This window comes from Acinonyx jubatus, chromosome F2 (genome assembly GCF_027475565.1).
Source record: "Acinonyx jubatus isolate Ajub_Pintada_27869175 chromosome F2, VMU_Ajub_asm_v1.0, whole genome shotgun sequence".
Classification (NCBI taxonomy): Eukaryota; Metazoa; Chordata; class Mammalia; order Carnivora; family Felidae; genus Acinonyx; species Acinonyx jubatus.
This window is the reverse complement of record NC_069394.1, coordinates 43,704,033-43,722,500: the sequence shown is the minus strand read 5'-3', so window position 1 is coordinate 43,722,500 and position 18,468 is coordinate 43,704,033. Positions and strand designations below refer to the sequence as shown.

At 38.9% G+C, this 18,468-nt stretch overlaps 1 long non-coding RNA gene across 2 annotated transcripts in view; it reads left to right on the top strand.

Annotated features, from left to right (window-relative positions):
• Positions 1-18,468, top strand: part of LOC113600659 (uncharacterized) — a 48,247-nt gene that overhangs the window by 927 nt on the left and 28,852 nt on the right. The window lies entirely within an intron of this gene.

The following is an 18,468-nucleotide window of genomic DNA, read 5'->3' as shown; positions in this document are numbered from 1 at the left end:
TACTGAGCAGAAATAGGGAACGACGAGTAAGAATTTAAGGAGCATATGTGGTTCAGAGAGAGAATGTGGAGAGGAAAGAGCGGAGGTTGGAAGTCAGACCGACCTGTGTGCAGACCTTAGTATTGCTGGGATTTGCTAGGTAGCTTCAGACGAATGATCTTCTTTGAACTAGAACGTTTTGATCTGTGAAAAGTGGTTATTTAATATACTTTTTGTATCGCTCATGTTTAGCCATTGCAGTCTCTGTACAGTGGTATATCACCGTGCTTTTAATTCTCATGCGTATGGTTTTTTACTTGTTTTCATTAATGGTTTCCATTAGTAAATATCTTTCTCAGTTATTTTAACAGTTAAACACAGAACTGAATTTAAATAGTTAACAGTGCTCCACACGCAGGGGGATCTCTATTAATAATAGCTGCTATTTTGCTCTATACACATTGTATGAATAACAATGAGACAATTTATCCGTAATAGGCAGCAAAACTTTTGCAGTTTTAGTTCAGTAACACTCATTAAGGGTTTACTTTGTGCCACTTGCCATACCTGGGATTAGAAACATAAAAAGACACTTACGGGCGCCTGGGTGGCTCAGTCTGTTAAGCGTCCAACGCTTGATTTCGGCTCAGGTCGTGATCTCATGGTCGTGAGACTGAACCCCACGTCAGGCTCCACGCTGAGCACGGAGCCTGCTTAAGATTCTGTCTCCGTCTGTCCCTCTTCCTCGCTGGTGGACTCTCTCTCTCTCTCTCTTTAAAAAAAAAAAAAGACACTTAAGACATAGTGCTTCTTCTTCAGGCATCTAAGCCAAGGAGGTTAAAGTTACACAAGGAAAACTTTTTTTCACGGTACACTTTTATTGCTTTTAAAGGTCCGATCAGCCCTTGTAGAACCTAAATCACAAATTCTTCCCCACATATTGGTGTAACACATAAAATGGGCCTAACACTGCTTGGGTCAACATAAAAAATTTTCACATCTTGAGCATATATTAGAAAAGAGACGGTTTAGGGGCGCCTGGGTGGCGCAGTCGGTTAAGCATCCGACTTCAGCCAGGTCACGATCTCGCGGTCCGTGAGTTCGAGCCCCGGCTCTGGGCTGATGGCTCGGAGCCTGGAGCCTGTTTCCGATTCTGTCTCCCTCTCTCTCTGCCCGTCCCCCGTTCATGCTCTGCCTCTCTCTGTCCCAAAAATAAATAAACGTTAAAAAAAAAAATTAAAAAAAAAAAGAAAAGAGACGGTTTAATGATTAAAATAGTATATTCTTTTGGTCTGTGGTTCATAACGATTCACTTTACAAACACTTGAAAACATAAAAATGCAGTCTACTGTGCGAGGCACAAAGAATGCGGAGTTAATAAATAAGGTGGAGTTTTGCAATTAGCTGAGGTGACAGACATAAAGATAATTGTTATATGATATGAAATATGCTATAAAAGATTTGTAATAAATGCAAGGAGAAAGCAGAGTGAAAATAATTAATTTTGTGTAGGGCATATGGTCATCAGGGAAATCTTTGTAGGGGAAATAATATTTGAATAATGAGTAGGATTGAAAAGAGGCAAAGTTCATTCTAGGCTGAGAGACTAGCACAAAGGCCCTGGGGGACTTCTAACAATGCAAAGAGTATTTCGTTTATTCATTCAACAAATGTTTCAAAACAAATATTTATCGACTTTTATACAAATGGCCCTGTGAATTTATACTTTGAAGCACTCCTTAGTTCCAAATACACAGCGATGATAGATAAAATTTTTAAAGTAAAATTTAAAAAGATACAGCTGTGCTAAAAACAATAAAGTAAAGCAAGTGTCTCTGTGGAACAGATACAACATAGAAACGATTGGTGGTCGGCAGAGGCACAGATGAGGGAACAGGCCTGACTCTCTCTGGGCACAAAGCCTGGTAGCTGATGCTTGTGGAGTAAATTGCTCCCTGTGAGGTGGTAGAAAGAAGAATCAAGCTTACTAATTGAAATCAGGGCTGGGTGAGAAGCCACTCTCTTGTGAAAGGGGAAAAAAATCTGGGCTCATATGAAACTGTGGAAGACAGAAGAAAAAAAACACAGGCTTGTGACCAGAAAAGGAATTGAGCCCCCAGATGACTTTGTGACAGCAACTGCTTTATAGTATCTAGTCTTCAATGTAAGTTGTGGCCTTCGGGCATCTTGGTGGCTTGAGCGGTTAAGTACCTGACTCCTGATTTCGGCTTGAGTCGTGATCTCATGGTTTGTGAGTCGGAGCCCAGCGTTGGGCTCCAGGCTGACAGCTCAGAGCCTGCTTAGGATTCTCTTTCTCTCTCTGCCCCTCCCCTGCTCATTCTCTCTGTCAAAATAAATAAATAAAAACTCAAAGAAATAAAAAAGATGTGGCTTTGATATGAGGGATTTGGGGGACAGAGTAAAAGCACCACAAAACTAGACATAGAGGAATAAACAGAGAAAGGAATCCTGGAGACCATTGATGGCTCCTGAAACCCCAGGGAGAAGGAAAAAAAAAAAAAACCTATTATTAAAAAAGTAGTCAAGAAAATAAAAACCTTGTATATTAATTCAGTACATAATAGTTAATGTAGTAGGACAACCTGATAAGTAGCTTAAAATAAATATGCTTAGGATGTTCAGGGAGATGACTAAAGGAATAACATCCATAAAGAACAAAGAAATAATTAAATAAAACCCAGGATAAAAGGAAACAAAAAAAAAGCTGGATATGAAAAAGAGTTAGTTAAAAATTCTGAAAATGAATACGATACGCAGTGAAATTAAAAACTCTACAGGTGGAAAACTCTCTGAAGTTTTTTTTTTTAATGTTTATTTATTTTTGAGAGAGAGAGAGAGACAGAGTGTGAGCAGAGGAAGGCGGAAAGAGAGGGAGACACAGAATCTGAAGCAGGCTCCAGGCTCTGAGCTGTCAGCACACAGCCCGACGCAGGGCTCGAATTCACGAACTATGAGATCATGACCTCAGCTAAAGTCAGATGCTTAAAGACCAAGCTACCCAGATGCCCCTGAATACACTCTAGGTTAGACACAGGCAAGGAAGAATTAGTAAATTAGAAGAGAGTAATAAATAATTCACCCAGAAAGCATGGTGTTAGAGATGAGAAGTATGTATATGAAAGAATATTTAAGAACCTGGAGAATACAAGGACAGGCTCCTGTATACATCTAACAACAGTTGCAGAAAGAAAAGAATACATTGCAGCAAATGCAAAGGAAGAATAACTCTCAGAGAAAAACTTCTCAGAAACAGTATATGTTAGAGATGCACCAATATAATCAGTTTAGGAAAAATAACTACCAACATAGAATTTTATACCTAATTGAATTATCATTTAATATTGAGGTCAAAATGAAGACATTTCAGGCATACAAAGCCTAAGAGAGATTGCAACAATCAGACACCAAAACAACCACTAAGCAGGAGGGATAATTTTGAGCCAAAATTTGAGCAAATGAGTAAATTCAATAACATACTAATTGGAAAATACAATGTATGTGTGTACAAAATATGAAATAGGGGTGGTTAATGTGTAGCCAGAGTAGGTTAAGGGCTTTGTGATCTGAGCAAAAATAATTTTGAATAATTTCAGACTTAAAAAAATTTTATTTTATTTAAAAAAATGTTTATGTATTTTGAGAAAGAGAGAGAGAGAGAGAGAGCACAAGAGGGGTGAGGGGCAGAAAGACAGAGAATCTTTATTTGAGAGAACGCATGCTGAATGTGGAAGCTTACATGGGGCTCAATCCCATGATGGCGAGATCATGACCTGAGCCGCTATCAAGAGTTGGATGCTTAGGGGCGCCTGGGTGGCTCAGTCGGTTAAGCGTCCGACCTCAACTCAGGTCACGATCTTGTGGTCCGTGAGTTCGAGCCCCGCGTCGGGCTCTGGGCTGACAGCTCAGAGCCTGGAGCCTGCTTCCGGTTCTGTGTCTCCCTCTCTCTCTGCCCCTCCCCCGTTCATGCTCTGTCTCTCCCTGTCTCAAAAATAAATAAATGTTAAAAAAAAAATTAAAAAAGAGTTGGATGCTTAACTGACTGAGCCACCCAGGCACCCCAATTTTAGACTTACAAGAAAAAAATTCCATTGCTGCTCAGAGTGAGTAGGCCCTTTTTCAGAAGTAGCCTATATTCAATAACTGGTTGATGTGGGAATACAAAAGTCTGGTTTATTTGCCCCAGAATTGGACAACTCTGAAGTGTCATCCAACTTCATAACACTTCATGGGATCTGCTGAGGTCTATGCTACAAATGCATCTCACTTCAACTTTCCTCCTGCCCCGTGCTGCTTTCCTTTCTACTTATAGAACTTCTCAAAAACTCTTCGGCATGCAAATCTCTGTCTCTGAATCTATTTCCAGGGAGCCTGACATAGGACCATTAGGGATGGGAAGTGGTCCCAGGAAGCAGACTCTACAATGGGAAATTAAAGCTGGATTACTTCCTGACCAGCTGACAGTGAGAACTCCGTCACTGCTGGTCCGTGGAGTCCTGATATCTCCAGGCTGATGTAGCAGTGAAAGAATTAAATTTCTTTCCGGTGATGACCCTGGATTTGATACTAGTAGAAAAGAACACACTGGCAAGAATAATATCTCAGGAGTTAAGAGATTTAAGGGAAGTAGTAAGTAACTATCTGGACCATGGAACTAGATGGCTTTTGCCATCAGTGAGAAGAAAGCACAGTGCTTGGTAGGCCTTCTTGCATTCTGGAGGAAGCGTATTTCACACTTGAGAAAATTGCTGTGATTTATTTACCAAGTCGGGCCCAGGAAGGAAAAGGTTCTGCAGCAGGTCTAGGCTGTGGGGCAAGCGGTCTGGCCACATGGACCACTTAACCTTCATATAACCTTGCAAGTCCAATGGTATTAAAGCTGTCTGTGGTACGAAAAGTCTCTCGAATTTAAGGCAAGCCCCAATGGGAAATCACAACCAAGATTCCTAAGTTTTCAGAGGGAGGCCATGACCTCTGCCGAAGTGAAACTATACTGCACTTTAAAAATAGCCCCTGGAGTGTTCCTGAGTCCTGATGAGAAGAAGCATCTGATCATGGAAACTCAAATAACCAAGTGATCAGAGCTGACTCTTATGAGCTGTGTTTTGTAAAAGCCATCATGATATAATGTCAGGAAGGCTCGGTGCAATCCATTAATAATGTGGAAGGAGGATCAGACAAGATTGGGGCTAGAACTACAGGAAGCCTTCAACAGCACGTGGCCCAGGACTCCATATCATCCGCTATGTATGGCTACACAGGGTGGGGGGGGAAGGAGAAGAAAGGTGAGGAAGAAGGAGAAAGGTCAAGCATAAGTTAGGGATGAATTGACTTTCTATGTGGGTTAAAGTTAAAAGTGGACTATTCAGGAGTGGCCCTAAAAGAGCGTTGTGTGAGGAGATCCTCCCAATGGGAAGAGCTTTGAGTGGAACATCTGTTTCGTGTGGAAAGTGAAGTAACGCAACAAAGAGTGTACATGGACTTATGAACAGTGATGAATGGTTTGACTAGTTGCCCAGGAACCTGGGAGGACGGAGACTGGAGGGTTGAGGAGAAGGAATTCGGGAGAAGAAGCATGTGCCTGGACTTAGTGAAACTGGCATGAGTATCTTTACATGACAATTAGTATGGAACAGAGAATATCCAACATGAAAGAGAGGAACCAGCCAAGCAGCCAGAATGACTCAGCGATTTTGTTTTGGCCAGAAGCTGTTGTCATTAGCTAATCCATTGCTGCAACAATGGGCTTCTGAATGGAGCAGCCATAGGGGCAGGGATAGAGTCCATGCCAATGGACTCCCACCCGCCAAACTTGATCCAGCTACTGCTATGGCCAAGGTGTAATCTGCCACCACAGCGACCAAAGCTGAGCCCATTTTTGCGCTATGTCTTAAAGAGACCAACTTGCTTTTTGATTACATGGGTCCCTATCTTGCCTAGGAGGGGCAGCATTTCATTTTGGCTAGAATTGACATATCTTCTGGGTAGAGTTTATCCTTCCTGTCCTTAGATTCTCAGATGGTATAGATTGTCTAATTCGGTGAAACAGTATCACACAAATCACCTCACAACAATGCATACATTTTGTAGCAAGTGTGGGTGTAGCACATGGGATCCGTGGGATCCATGATCCTATCGCATTCTGCCCCTCCCAAAAGCTGGTAAAGCAATGAACAGTATTGCCAAATATTTTTCCTTGTATGGATATGTATTATAACTTGTGATGTCTCTGTTTTATTGCCATTTGTAGCAACTCTTCTATGAACATTCGTGTACAGGTCTTTATGTAGACATTTGTTTTTGTTTCTCAAGGGTAAAGGCCTAGAAGTGTAATCGCTGGGTTTTAGGGTAGGTAAATATTTAACTTTATATGGAACTACCAAATTGTTTTCCAAAGCAACTGTACTATTTTACATTCCTAAGAACAATGTACAAAAGTTCCAGTTACTTCATACTTTTCTAGGATTTGGTCTGGTCTGTTTTTGTTTTTGTTTTTAATTGTCATTCTAGTAGAGATACAGTGCCTTTTCATTGTGTTTTTAATTTGTACTTCTGTAATGAATGATGGTGTTGAGCATCATTTTATGTGCATATTTGCTATCCACACTTCTTAAATGAACTGTCTGTTCAAATCTTTTGACTATTGAAGACATTTTTTTGGTCTACTTATCAGTGAATTGTAGGAGTTCTTCATATATTCTAGATTTAAGTCGTTGATCAGATATTTATTTTTCAAATATTTTCTCAGTTTGTGTCTTCTATTTTTCTTTTCTTTTTAAAAAATTATTTATTTTTTTGAGAGAGAGAGAGAGAGCATGAGCAAGAGAGGGGCAGAGAGAGAGGGAGAAAGAGAATCCCAAGTAGGCTTTACACTGTCAGCATAGAACCCAAGGTGGGGCTTGATCCCATGAACTGTGAGATCATGACCTGAGCCCAAATCAAGAGTCTAATGTTAGCTGACTGAGCCAACCAGGCACCCCAATCTTCTAATTTTCTTAGCAGTGTATTTTGAAAAGTAGTTTTAAATTTTGAGGAATTTCAATTTATCCATTTTTTTTTATGATTTGCATTTTTTTGTGCAAACTAAGAAATTATTGCCTAACCTAACATACATTTTTCTCCTGTGTTTTCTTCCAGAAGTTTTATGGTTTTAGGTTATACATTTAGGTCTATAATCCTTTTTAAGCTAAATATTTTGTATGGTATTAAGTAAGGGTTTAAGTTCACTTTTTTTGGCATATAGATGTTCTATTACCATTTGTTAAAAACAATATTATTTCTCCATAAAGAGATTAACTTATGTATATAGATAATTTTATGTATCTTATTCTACATCTTATGTATATAGATGACCTAAAACAATTAAAAAAATAAATAATAAACTGTGTTATTTTAGTACAGTTTTAGATTTACAGAATAATTGAACAGATTGTACATAGATTTCCATATACCTACCTACTCCTACCCCTTGTATACATGCAGAGTTTGGTTTATTATTAACATTTTGCTTTAATGTGGTATATTTGTTATAATGAATGAGCCAATATTGATTTTTTTTTTTATCTTGAGAGAGTATGCATGAGCAGGGGAGAGGCAGAGAGAGAGGGAGAGAGTATCTTAAGTAGGTTCCATACCCAGCACAGAGCCTGACATAAGTGTTGATGGCACAACCATGAGATCATGACCTGAGCCAAAATCAGGAGTCAGACTGAGCCACCCAGGCACCCCAATATATTATTATTAAGTATAGTTGATAGTTATGTTAAGATCCTCTCTTTGTGTTGTACAGTTCTCTGGGATTTGAATTAATAAATAACTTTAAGTAATTATTAATTATTTAAAAACAATTTGCATAATGACATATATTCATCACTATAGTATCATTTATGCCATCTGTATATCTTCTTTGGTGAAGTGTCTATTCTGATCGCTTACCCATCTTTTAAACTGGGTGGCTTTGTTTTCTAATTATTGTTCAGTTTAGAAAGTTCTCTGTATATTCTGAATACAAGTCCCTTTCTGGATATAATGTTTTACAAATATTTTCTCTAATATCTTCACCATTTCTTAGCTGAAGTTTTTAACTAAGTTCTTAAAGGTCTTAAACTAAGTTTTTCTGTCAAAAATTTAAAGTAACTACTAAAAGAAATGAAATCAATAGCTTCCAAATCATATAGAAACTAAACAGCATTAGAAAGTATTAATGATCCATAAGTGGAAGAATGTTAGAGAAAAAATGCAAATACAAAATATTAATTGGAAAGCAAAAAATGGAAAAAATAGAAATACGGCCAAGTATGTCTATCACAAGTATAAACATATTCAACTCTCTTATTAAAAGAGTCTAGTCTAGTATCAAAGTCTAGTCTCAAAGTAGACTAAAAATGTGTTACTGAGAACATATAGAAGAATTAATAATCAAGAAATGGAACAAATAGTTGAGTATGTACTCTGAAAATCATAACCAAAATAAAGTTATTCTAGAAATATTAATATCAGACCAAAGAGAATATAGCATGCATTCCTAAAATGCAAAAATGATTTCCCACCAGAAACAAGTGCATTCACACAACACATCATATTTCCAGATTAAAGAGGAAAAAAATGTAAATATATGAATGGACACATAAGCATTTGACAAAATTCAACATTTAAGTATAGTCAAATAATAGGCCGTAGTTAAAATCAATTAACTAGAGAGAAAAGCATTCCAACATGGATATATTTTGAAAATGTGATGTTGAACAAAAATGTTATAAAATAACATCTATTATCTGATACCATTTATATAAGGTGTAATTACTTATTAAATCAGTATCATCCTGTATACGGATATATGATCTATTATATTAAAAAAGTATAAAAATATCTTCAGGAAAAATAAACATTATATTCATAATAGCTTTTACCTCTGGAAGGGGGAGAGTATTCAGAAGGTTTGAGCTTTATTTGTGATATATGCAATCAAAAGCAGAGGCAAAACAACAAGTAGTATTTATTGAATTCCCAATTTTGAAGACATTTTCTAGGCACTGAAGATACTGGGATGAGTGGGTCATGACCTCTGTTTTCAAAGTACTCTCATTTCAGGAGAGGGACATAGTTGCACCTAAAATGGAGACTCTAAGGAAGGCCCTCGTTGATTTTCATCTGAATTACCCCAACAATAATTCTGTTAAAAGCTCCACATACGTCCGCTTGAGAGATCTGGGTAGCATATAGGGGCATTCCTAATACAACTGCACGTAAAGCATCCACTTGTTGTTCATGTTAGGAGAAAAATATAAATCTTAAGTCTACTTCCTAGTAAAAGATAGTACATTGTGTAGAGTGCTTTATGAGACCATCAGTCCAGCGATAACAGACCAGATCATTCCTTCCCTGTCCCCTCTTCGAATCCAGGCAAACGCCCTGGTATTCAGTACAAAAAGTTTCCCTAGTGAAGTTAGCCTATAACTGGCTTGTAACTGTAAGAGAATTAAGTTGAGAACCAGAGAAGAAGGCAGGACGGGTAGGAGCTGGGAACAGAATCCAGGAGGCAGAAATGGAGACAGGATCAATGATACTCAGCACTGGGAGAGATTCCCATTCACAGGACTGTAAGGTAAAAAAAGAGAAAAAGAAAAAGAAAAAGAAAAAAAGAGAAAAAAAATCATTGTAAACCTTCTCTTCATGCCACATATAAAGAAAATCTACCTCTTTATCTAGTGAAACATCGATTCTTTCTCATAGTTAATTGCTCTAAATTAAATAAAATGTTTCTCAGAAACAAGATGAAATACATTTAGATATTTTCCTATACATTTGGAATGCTCTAAAAAGCCATTTACAGCCCTTAAAATGATTGGCTCCATTTCTACTTCCTGTTCTGTAAATGAACCAGAATCAATAAAATATTTTATGGTTCTGAATATATTTAGTAAAATGGTTCCTCCCAAACAACACACACTTATGCCTAATATTCAAATTTATTTTATGTTCAACCTACTTAAAATGAAATGTAAGCTGCAATGAAGACCCAGGTAGTGATATAAATACAAAGAGTAGATGGGCCATCTCTAATATATTTCAGAACAGGTTTTCTAGTATTGACAACATTCAACATACAGGAACAAAGAAGTTATACGTAACTTCCTTTTGCAAGATAATTAAGAATTAAAGTACAAGTGAAAGTATGTTTTAGTCAATTACCTCCGGAATTTTCAAAAAAAGGTATATGTTTGTTTATAATGATAAACAGAAAAATTCTGAAGCCAAATATTTTACTTTTGGTCGTCCAAAGTTATGCTTTTTAATCTTAGAAGATGATTATGCTTTTTAATCATGGAAGAAATTTCAAGAAAGCTGGTGGTGGGGGGGTAATATAGATGAAAAAATAGCAAATGGCTTGTGATCCATGGTAAAAAAAGTCTTTCAACAAGCATACAATATTTGAAGAAGTCTAAGTGAAATTTTTATGTGTTTTTCTTTTTAATGTAGAGTAACATAGGTATAGAGGGCAGTGTAATTAGTTACCTTTTAAATAAAATTTATCAGACAAATATTTCTTATGTATTTGGTGGGTCTTAAAAATCCATGTATGGACTCAAATGAAAGGTTTCAGAATATGGGATTGTTTGGCCTGGATATTAGAAGGATAAAGGATTATTATCAGAAGAACATTCTCTATCTCCACAGAGGACAAAGCAAGAGGAAATGAGCTTAAACTGTTTTAAAAGAAGGTGAGTCAACATGGCTATACCTTCAAGATCATTCTGACTGAGTTCACCAGTTAACAGAGTTCCACCTAAATGACTGATTGGATCAATTCAGCAAACAATCCATCAGCTAGTTATTTTGGCAAAGAATGCAAATGCAAAGCCTTTGATGAGAAGGAAGTACTCCTTTAATTAAACATTAGGACATAAATTCAAGTAAGATTATAGACTCTATCCCTAAAGGTCTTTCAAATTAAAGTAGACAGCTCTATAGATTGAATGGTTTAATCAGTCAATGAATATTTATTTAGTACCTACTTCATTCTTAACATTGAACTATTGAAAACAAGGGACTAGATAAGAGAATCAATTGAAATAACGGACAGTCTGTTACAGAATGAGTTTTGTCCCCCCAAAAGATATGTCAAAGTTTTCATCCCCAGTACCTGTGAATGTGACCTTCTTTGGAAAGAGGGTCTTTGCAGCTGTAATTAGACTAAGATGACATCTTAAGGCTAGGCCCCAATCCAATATAACTGGTGTCTTTATAAGAAGAGAAGACAGAGACAAAGAGGGAAGGTGGCCATATGAAGACAAGAAGGAGAAGGCCATATAAGTATGAAGACAGAAACTGGAGGCATGCACGTATAAGACAGAATGCCAAAGATGATTGGCATCCCCCAGGAGCTAGGAAATAGGCAAGGAAAAGATTCTTTCTCAGAAAAAACCTATCTGGCTGACACCTGGACTTTGAACTTCTAACCTTCCAGAACTGTGGGATAATAGATTGCTGTTGTTTTAAGCCACCCGGTTTGTGGTACTTTGCTATAGCGGCTCTAGGAAATGAATACACAGTTTTTTTGTTTTTAAGTTTGCTCATTTGTCTGTAAATGTGGCTAGTATTTTTGGGATTTTTTTGTTTTTACAGCTTATTTATTTATTTTTAGAGAGAGAGAGAGCGCGCAAGTGGGGAAGGGGCAGAGAGAGAGAGAGAGAGAGAGAGAGAGGGAGACAGACATGTGGGGCTCAAACTCATGAACCATGAGATATTGACCTGAGTCGAAGTCAGACCCACTTAACCAACTGAACCACCCAGGCATCCCAGTGAATACAGTTTTAAATTACTTTTTCTGTTACATTAAAATACAGTATAATTTGTTATTTTATTTAAAAAAATATTTAATGGTTATTGATTTTTGAGAGAGAGAGAGAGAGAGAATGAGCAGGGGAAGGGCAGAGAGAGAGGGAGACACAGAATCTGAAGCAGCCTCCAGGCTCTGAGCTGTCAGCACAGAGCCCAGTGCAGGGCTCAAACTCACGAGCCATGAGATCATGACCTGAGCCAAAGTCAGATGCTTAACCGACTGAGCCACCCAGGCACCCCAAGTATAATCTTTTATAAGTCATTGACTTATTCTTTTTTTGAACTGATTTTTAAAAACCAGCTTTATTGGCATATAGTTCACATATGATACCATTTACCCATTTGATAATATTAATAATAAATATTATTTAATAAATATTGGTCTGGAAACTAAAACTACTGGAAGAAAACATAGGTGAAAATCTTTTCGATATCGGTCTGGCAGTGGTTTTTTTGAATATGGCAACAAAACACCGACCACAAAAGCAAAAATAAATAAGGTTGCATCAAACTAAAAAGCTTTTGCACAAGAAAGGAAACAATCGACAGAGTAAAGAGACAATGCATGGAATGGGAGAAAATATTTGCAAACCATACATCTGATAAGGAGTTCATATACAAATATATAAGGAGCTAAAACTATGCAGTAGCAAGGAAATAAATAACCCAGTGAAAAAAATGGGCAAAGGACCTGAATAGACAGTTTTCAAAAGAATATATACTAATGGCCAAGAGGTATATAAAAAGGCATTCAATATCACTGATCACAAGGAAAGGCAAATCCAAATCACAATGAGTCATCACCCCATGCCTCTTCAAATGGCTTTTTCAAAAATATAAACAACAACAAAACAAAAAACCAAGTGTTGGTGACGATGTGGGGGAGAAAAAGAATCCTTGTGCACTGTTAGTAGGAATTGGTACTTTCATTTTGGAAAACAGTATGGAGGTTCCTCAAAAGATTAAAAATATAGCTATTGCATGATCTGGCAACCCAACCTCCCAGTATATTCTAAAGGGAATGAAATTGGTATCTGGAAGAGATATGTTCACTGCAGCATTATTCATAATAGACGTGAAATGTAGTCTACCTAAGCATTGACATATGAATGGATCAAGAAAATGTGGTATGTATAGAGATGGAATATTATTCAGCCTTAAAAAACAAAGAAAGCTTGCCATTTATGACAACAAGGATGAGACCAGAGGGCATTATGCTAAAGGGAAATAAGCCGGACACAGAAATACAAATACTGCATGATCTCACTTACTTGTGGAATCTGAAAAAGTCGAATTCATCCAAACAGAGAACAGAATGGTGGTAATCAGGGATGGGGGGGGGGGGGGGGGAGAAATGGAGAAAAGTTCATCAGAGAATATAAAGTTTCAGGTTTGCAAAATGAATACATTCTGGAGATCTAACATACAGTGTGATGGCTGTACTTAATTATACTGTTTTGTTTACTTAAAATTTGCTAAGAGAGTAGATTTTAACTTTTCTCTCACACTCACAGAAAGCTCTGTGATGTGATGAACATGTTAATTATTTCGATTGTGGTAATCATTTTATAATGTATATGTATTTTATTTTATTTTTTTAATTTTTTTTTAACGTTTATTTATTTTTGAGACAGAGAGAGACAGAGCATGAACAGGGGAGGGTCAGAGAGAGAGGGAGACACAGAATCGGAAACAGGCTCCAGGCTCTGAGCAGTCAGCACAGAGCCCGACTCGGGGCTCGAACTCACATACCGCGAGATCGTGACCTGAGCCGAAATCGGACGCTTAACCGACTGAGCCACCCAGGCGCCCCTGTATATGTATTTTAAAACATCACACTGTACACCTTAAAAAAAGTATACAGCTAAGTAGATTTTAGTATATTGACAAAATTGTGCAACTATCACCACAATCTAAGTTTAAACATTTTAAAAATCATTTTTTAAGTTTATTTATTTATTTTCAGAGAGAGAGAGAGAGACCGAGCATGGGGGAGGGACAAAGAGGAAGAATTCCAAGCAGGCTCTGCACTGTGCAGAGTTGCTTAACCGACTGAGCCACCCGGACGGTCCCTAAATTTAGAATATTTTTAATATCCCCGTGCTTCCTCATTCCTTTCCTCCAGTCACTGGAAACAAGTCTACTTTCTGTCTCTGTGGCTTTTACCTATTCTGGAAATTTCACGTAAATGGAATCATATTTGGTTTTTCGTTACTGGCTTCTTTCAATTAGCCAAACGTGTTCCAGACTTACCCGTATTGTCACATGTATCAGCACTTTAGTTTTTATTTCCAAACGACATTCTCCTGTATGGAAACACAACTTTTGTTTCCTCATTCATCAATTAATGAACACTGAATTTGTTTTCCCCTTTTGGCTGTTGTGAATAATGCCGGTACGAACATTTGTGCGAGCGTTTGCGGGGACGTGGGTTTCATTTCTCTTGGGTATAGGCCTGGAAGTAGATTGCCAGGTCCTGTGGTAACTCTTTGTTGAGCCTTTTGAAGAAGTGAAAACTGTTTTTCTAAAGTGGCATTTCATATTTTCACCAGCAAATACGAGAATTCTAAATATGTTCTGAGTATTATCTTGCACATTCCTTATAGCAACCCACGATGTGGGTACTGTTTATTGCTACCTCATAGGGCGGAGTACACGGAGGTATAGACCGGTTGAGTAAATCGTCCAGCCTCACAATTTCCTCAGACCCCTTCTGAATGAGTAGGTTTCTGAAACTCCCTCTCTACGTCCCCCCACCCATTCTCCAGGACAAAACAGCCTCTTCTTCTCAATACATCTTTTGAAGGCATCTCGGCTGTTCGTTCTCTGAACACTATCTCCTAAAGAGGATTCTGGGTGAGAGGGTACCACTGTCCACGGCAGTGTTCGAGGCAGGAAGACAGGGAAGTGTTCCAGGGCAGACATGGGAATATGAGGTCCCAAATTGCTTTTATTTTTTCCTCTTGACTTTGTTTTGTTCGGACATTTTGTAAGACTCAGAAGATAATGTATTTCTTGAAGACAGTAAGGATGACTTCTCACTGGATCTAGGAGGAAACCATGCCCCCAGACCAGCATGAGCAAGATCCATGATACTTACCTGACCAAACTATGAATTAAGTAGTATTCCTTAGGGGTTTGTGTGGGTTGGAATACCAAGGAAAGCAATTCATTTCTAACATTATGAAAAGAAAGAGTAAACAGATACCGTGTCTATCTTCAAAGGCTAGTGAAAATGGAAGCAACAGTGATTTCCATCCTGATGTGAATGACCGTGTAGCTTGAAGTAAGGTGAAGTCTCTTAGGATTCCTTTAGCAGTACGCGTTTATAGTTTTTCTAAGAATGCTGTAGCAAATTACTGCTAACTCCAGTAGCTTAGAGTAACAGAAATTTATTCTCTCACAAGAGACTAGAAGTCCAGAAATAAGGTGTCAGCAGGATATGTTGTCTCTCTTCTCACTTCTGGTGGTTGTGGATCATCCCAGCCATGCCTTAGCTTGCAGCAGCATGACTTTACTCTCTGCCTCCATCATGACAAGGAACCTTCTTCCTTATGTGTATCTGTGTCTTCACATGATGTTTCTTCTCCTGCACGACTCTTTCTGGATCTCTTTTTTCTCTTCTCTCTCTCTCTCTCTCTCTTTTTTTTTTTTTTTTTTTGAGAGAGAGACAGAGAGAGAGAGGGAGCAAACAGGGGAGGGGCAGAGGAAGAAGGAGAGGGAGTCTTAAGCAGGTTCCACGTCTAGCACGGAGCTCAATGCTCACTACCGTGAGATCATGACCTGAGCCAAAATCAAGAGTTTCTGACTTAGCCACCCAGGCACCCCTGTGTCTCTTCTTTTCTAATATGGACACCAGTCAGATTGGAATAAGGGTCCATCCTACTCCAGAGTGACCTCATCTGAATATGTATCTTAATTACATCTGCAAGGATTTGGACCTATTTCCAAATAAGGTCACACTCACAGGTACCAGGAGTTGGATTTTCAACCTATCTTTTAGGGAGGACACAATTCAACCCACAATAATATGACTCCACTGGGACTAGTACTCCAGTAGTATATTCCACTAGTATTCGTTTCTGATGATCTTTTGGACTTAGGTATTTGTAGTATGATTAAAAGGCACTGCTAAGGTATTATGGCAAATATTGATCATTATACATTCCAATCCCTATAAATGCCTATCTCCTTTGAATTGTTTTAATGTTTATTTCTGAGAGAGAGAGACAGAGCGTGAGCAGGGGAGGGCCAGAGAGAGAGGGAGACACAGAGTCGGAAGCAGGCTCCAGGCTCTGAGCTGTCAGCACAGAGCCCCACGCAGGGCTCGAACCCACGAACCGTGAGATCATGACCTGAGCCGAAGTCGGACGCTCAACCGACTGAGCCACCCATGCACCCCCCCCCCCACTATCTCCTTTGAACTAGAGGCAACCAATTTTTAAAATTCTGATTCTGATAATTCTGCCTTCACTCAGTGTATTTGTGGGAACTTCTATTTCAAAAGTGACGTAAGGGATAGTAAATTATTCCAAATCATGGCATGTGTTTATTCTTTGAAGAGGTAGTATGCTGTGGTGAAGAAAGTAGCTAGACCTAGTTGGCTAAAAACTGGGTTTTAAACTTACTGGTGAAGTGACATTGTTCAGCTATAGCTATTTGCTCCAAGCAGAGGAGAACTGGAAAATCTTGTCTGCAGAGTCATGCTCAGTGAGTCTCAACCATAAAGTTTCACTGTTAAAATGCAGAAAGCTGGTCTGTCTTCATCTCCTGGTCCTTCCACTGACTGGCAGTGGCCAGGGCACATCACCATTTGTATCTGGTGACCCTGTATGAAGAGAAGTGTTTGATCTAAGAGTCCCTGAGAGGTAGTGCCTGACAGAATTTCGCGGGTCTCCGGGTCCAAGAGGAAGTCTCCCTTCCTTGGTGTCTCTCAATTCTCATAGATCCTTTTGCCACCACGGTGTGTTTTCAGTCAATCAAATCTCTTTACCTGTATGCACAGCCATTATTTCCAAAGTTGCCATGGCAGGGGTGCTCTGACACACACCGGGCCCAGGAACACCTATCCTTCTGATCTCTCTATGCCTTCTGGAGAGTAGAGCAAGCATTGCCTCCGTTGCCTTTTGCAGATGGTTCGGGGAGGGGGTTAGAATGTGGGGCTGGTGGCCAGCCTCCCAGATGTGAATTGTCTCCATCCCATCCTGCAAGGAGGTCGGACAGTTTACTTACCCACCCCGTGCTTCAGTGTGCTCAGCTGTAGAAGGTGGTAATAATAGTACCTACCTCATGCGTTGCCATGAGGAATGTGCAAGATAATACTGAGAACATTTCCTGGCTCTGCTCCGCAAATGCTTACAAATACAGCAATTTATAGTAATTGTTGTAATCACAGCTCAACCTCCGCTCTTCCCTATTTTTCTTCTCTTACCCCCAGATCTCCATTCTTTGGTCCTTCTGTGTTTGACCCTCAACTTGAGATTGGAGAACCACAGGACTGGATTCTGGGTACCCAAGTCCAGCCAGCATTATCGTTGCCTGTTTTACCACAATTGGCTCCTAACCCACCTCCTTACCTATCTTGACCTCCTGTGATTCTTTTGCCACAAAGGAGAGTCATTTTCTAAAACATGAAGCACATCATACTATATCTCTGCTTAAAATCCTCCAGTGGCCTCCCAACATATTTTGTTTGTTTTGTTTGTTTTTGGTTTCAGGAGTAGAGTTCAGTGATTTGTCACTTGCATATGGCACCAAGTGCTCATCACAAGTGCCCTCCTTAATACCTATCACCCATCTAGCCCATCTGCCACCCACTTCCCTCCAGCAACCTTCAGTTTGTTCTCTATGGTTAAGAGTCTCTTGTGGTTTATTTCCTTCTCTTCTCCCTGCCCCATTCCCATATGTTCATCTGTTTTGTTTCTTAAATTCTACATGTGAGTGAAATCATATGGTATTTGTCTTTCTGATTGACTTATTTCACTCAGCATAATACATTCTAGCGCCACCCACGTCATTGCAAATGGCAAGATTTCATTTTTTTTGATGGCTGAGTAATATTTCACTATCGATATCGATAATGATATAGATATATACAACATCTTCTTTATCCATTCATCACCCGATAGACACTGAACTGTTTCCGTAGTTTGGCTATTGTAGATAATGCTGCTATAAACATTGGGGCGCATGTACCCCACTGAATCTTTATTTTTGTATTCTTTGGGTAAATACCTAAATGTGCAATTGCTGGATCATAGCAATTTAGTTTTTTTAGGAACCTCCATAGTGTTTCCCACAGTGGTTGCCTCAGTTTGCATTCCCACCAACAGTACAAGAGTGTTTCCCTTTCTCCCCATCCTCCCCGACACGTGTTGTTTCTTGTGTTGTTACTTTTAGCCATTCTGACAGGTGTGAGGTGGTATCTCATCCAATGCATTTAAACTCTCAACTTCTCACCTTTGTTTACAGATCCTTATGCATCTGGCCTCTTCAGTCATTGGGACCTCATGTCACCTGAGCGTTCCAAGCTCACTGTATCTAAGTACACTTGTGACAGCTCTCCTGTCTGCCTAAAAGGCTCACCCTCATGCCACTTCCTGTCACCTCATCTTAAGAGGCCTTTCGTGG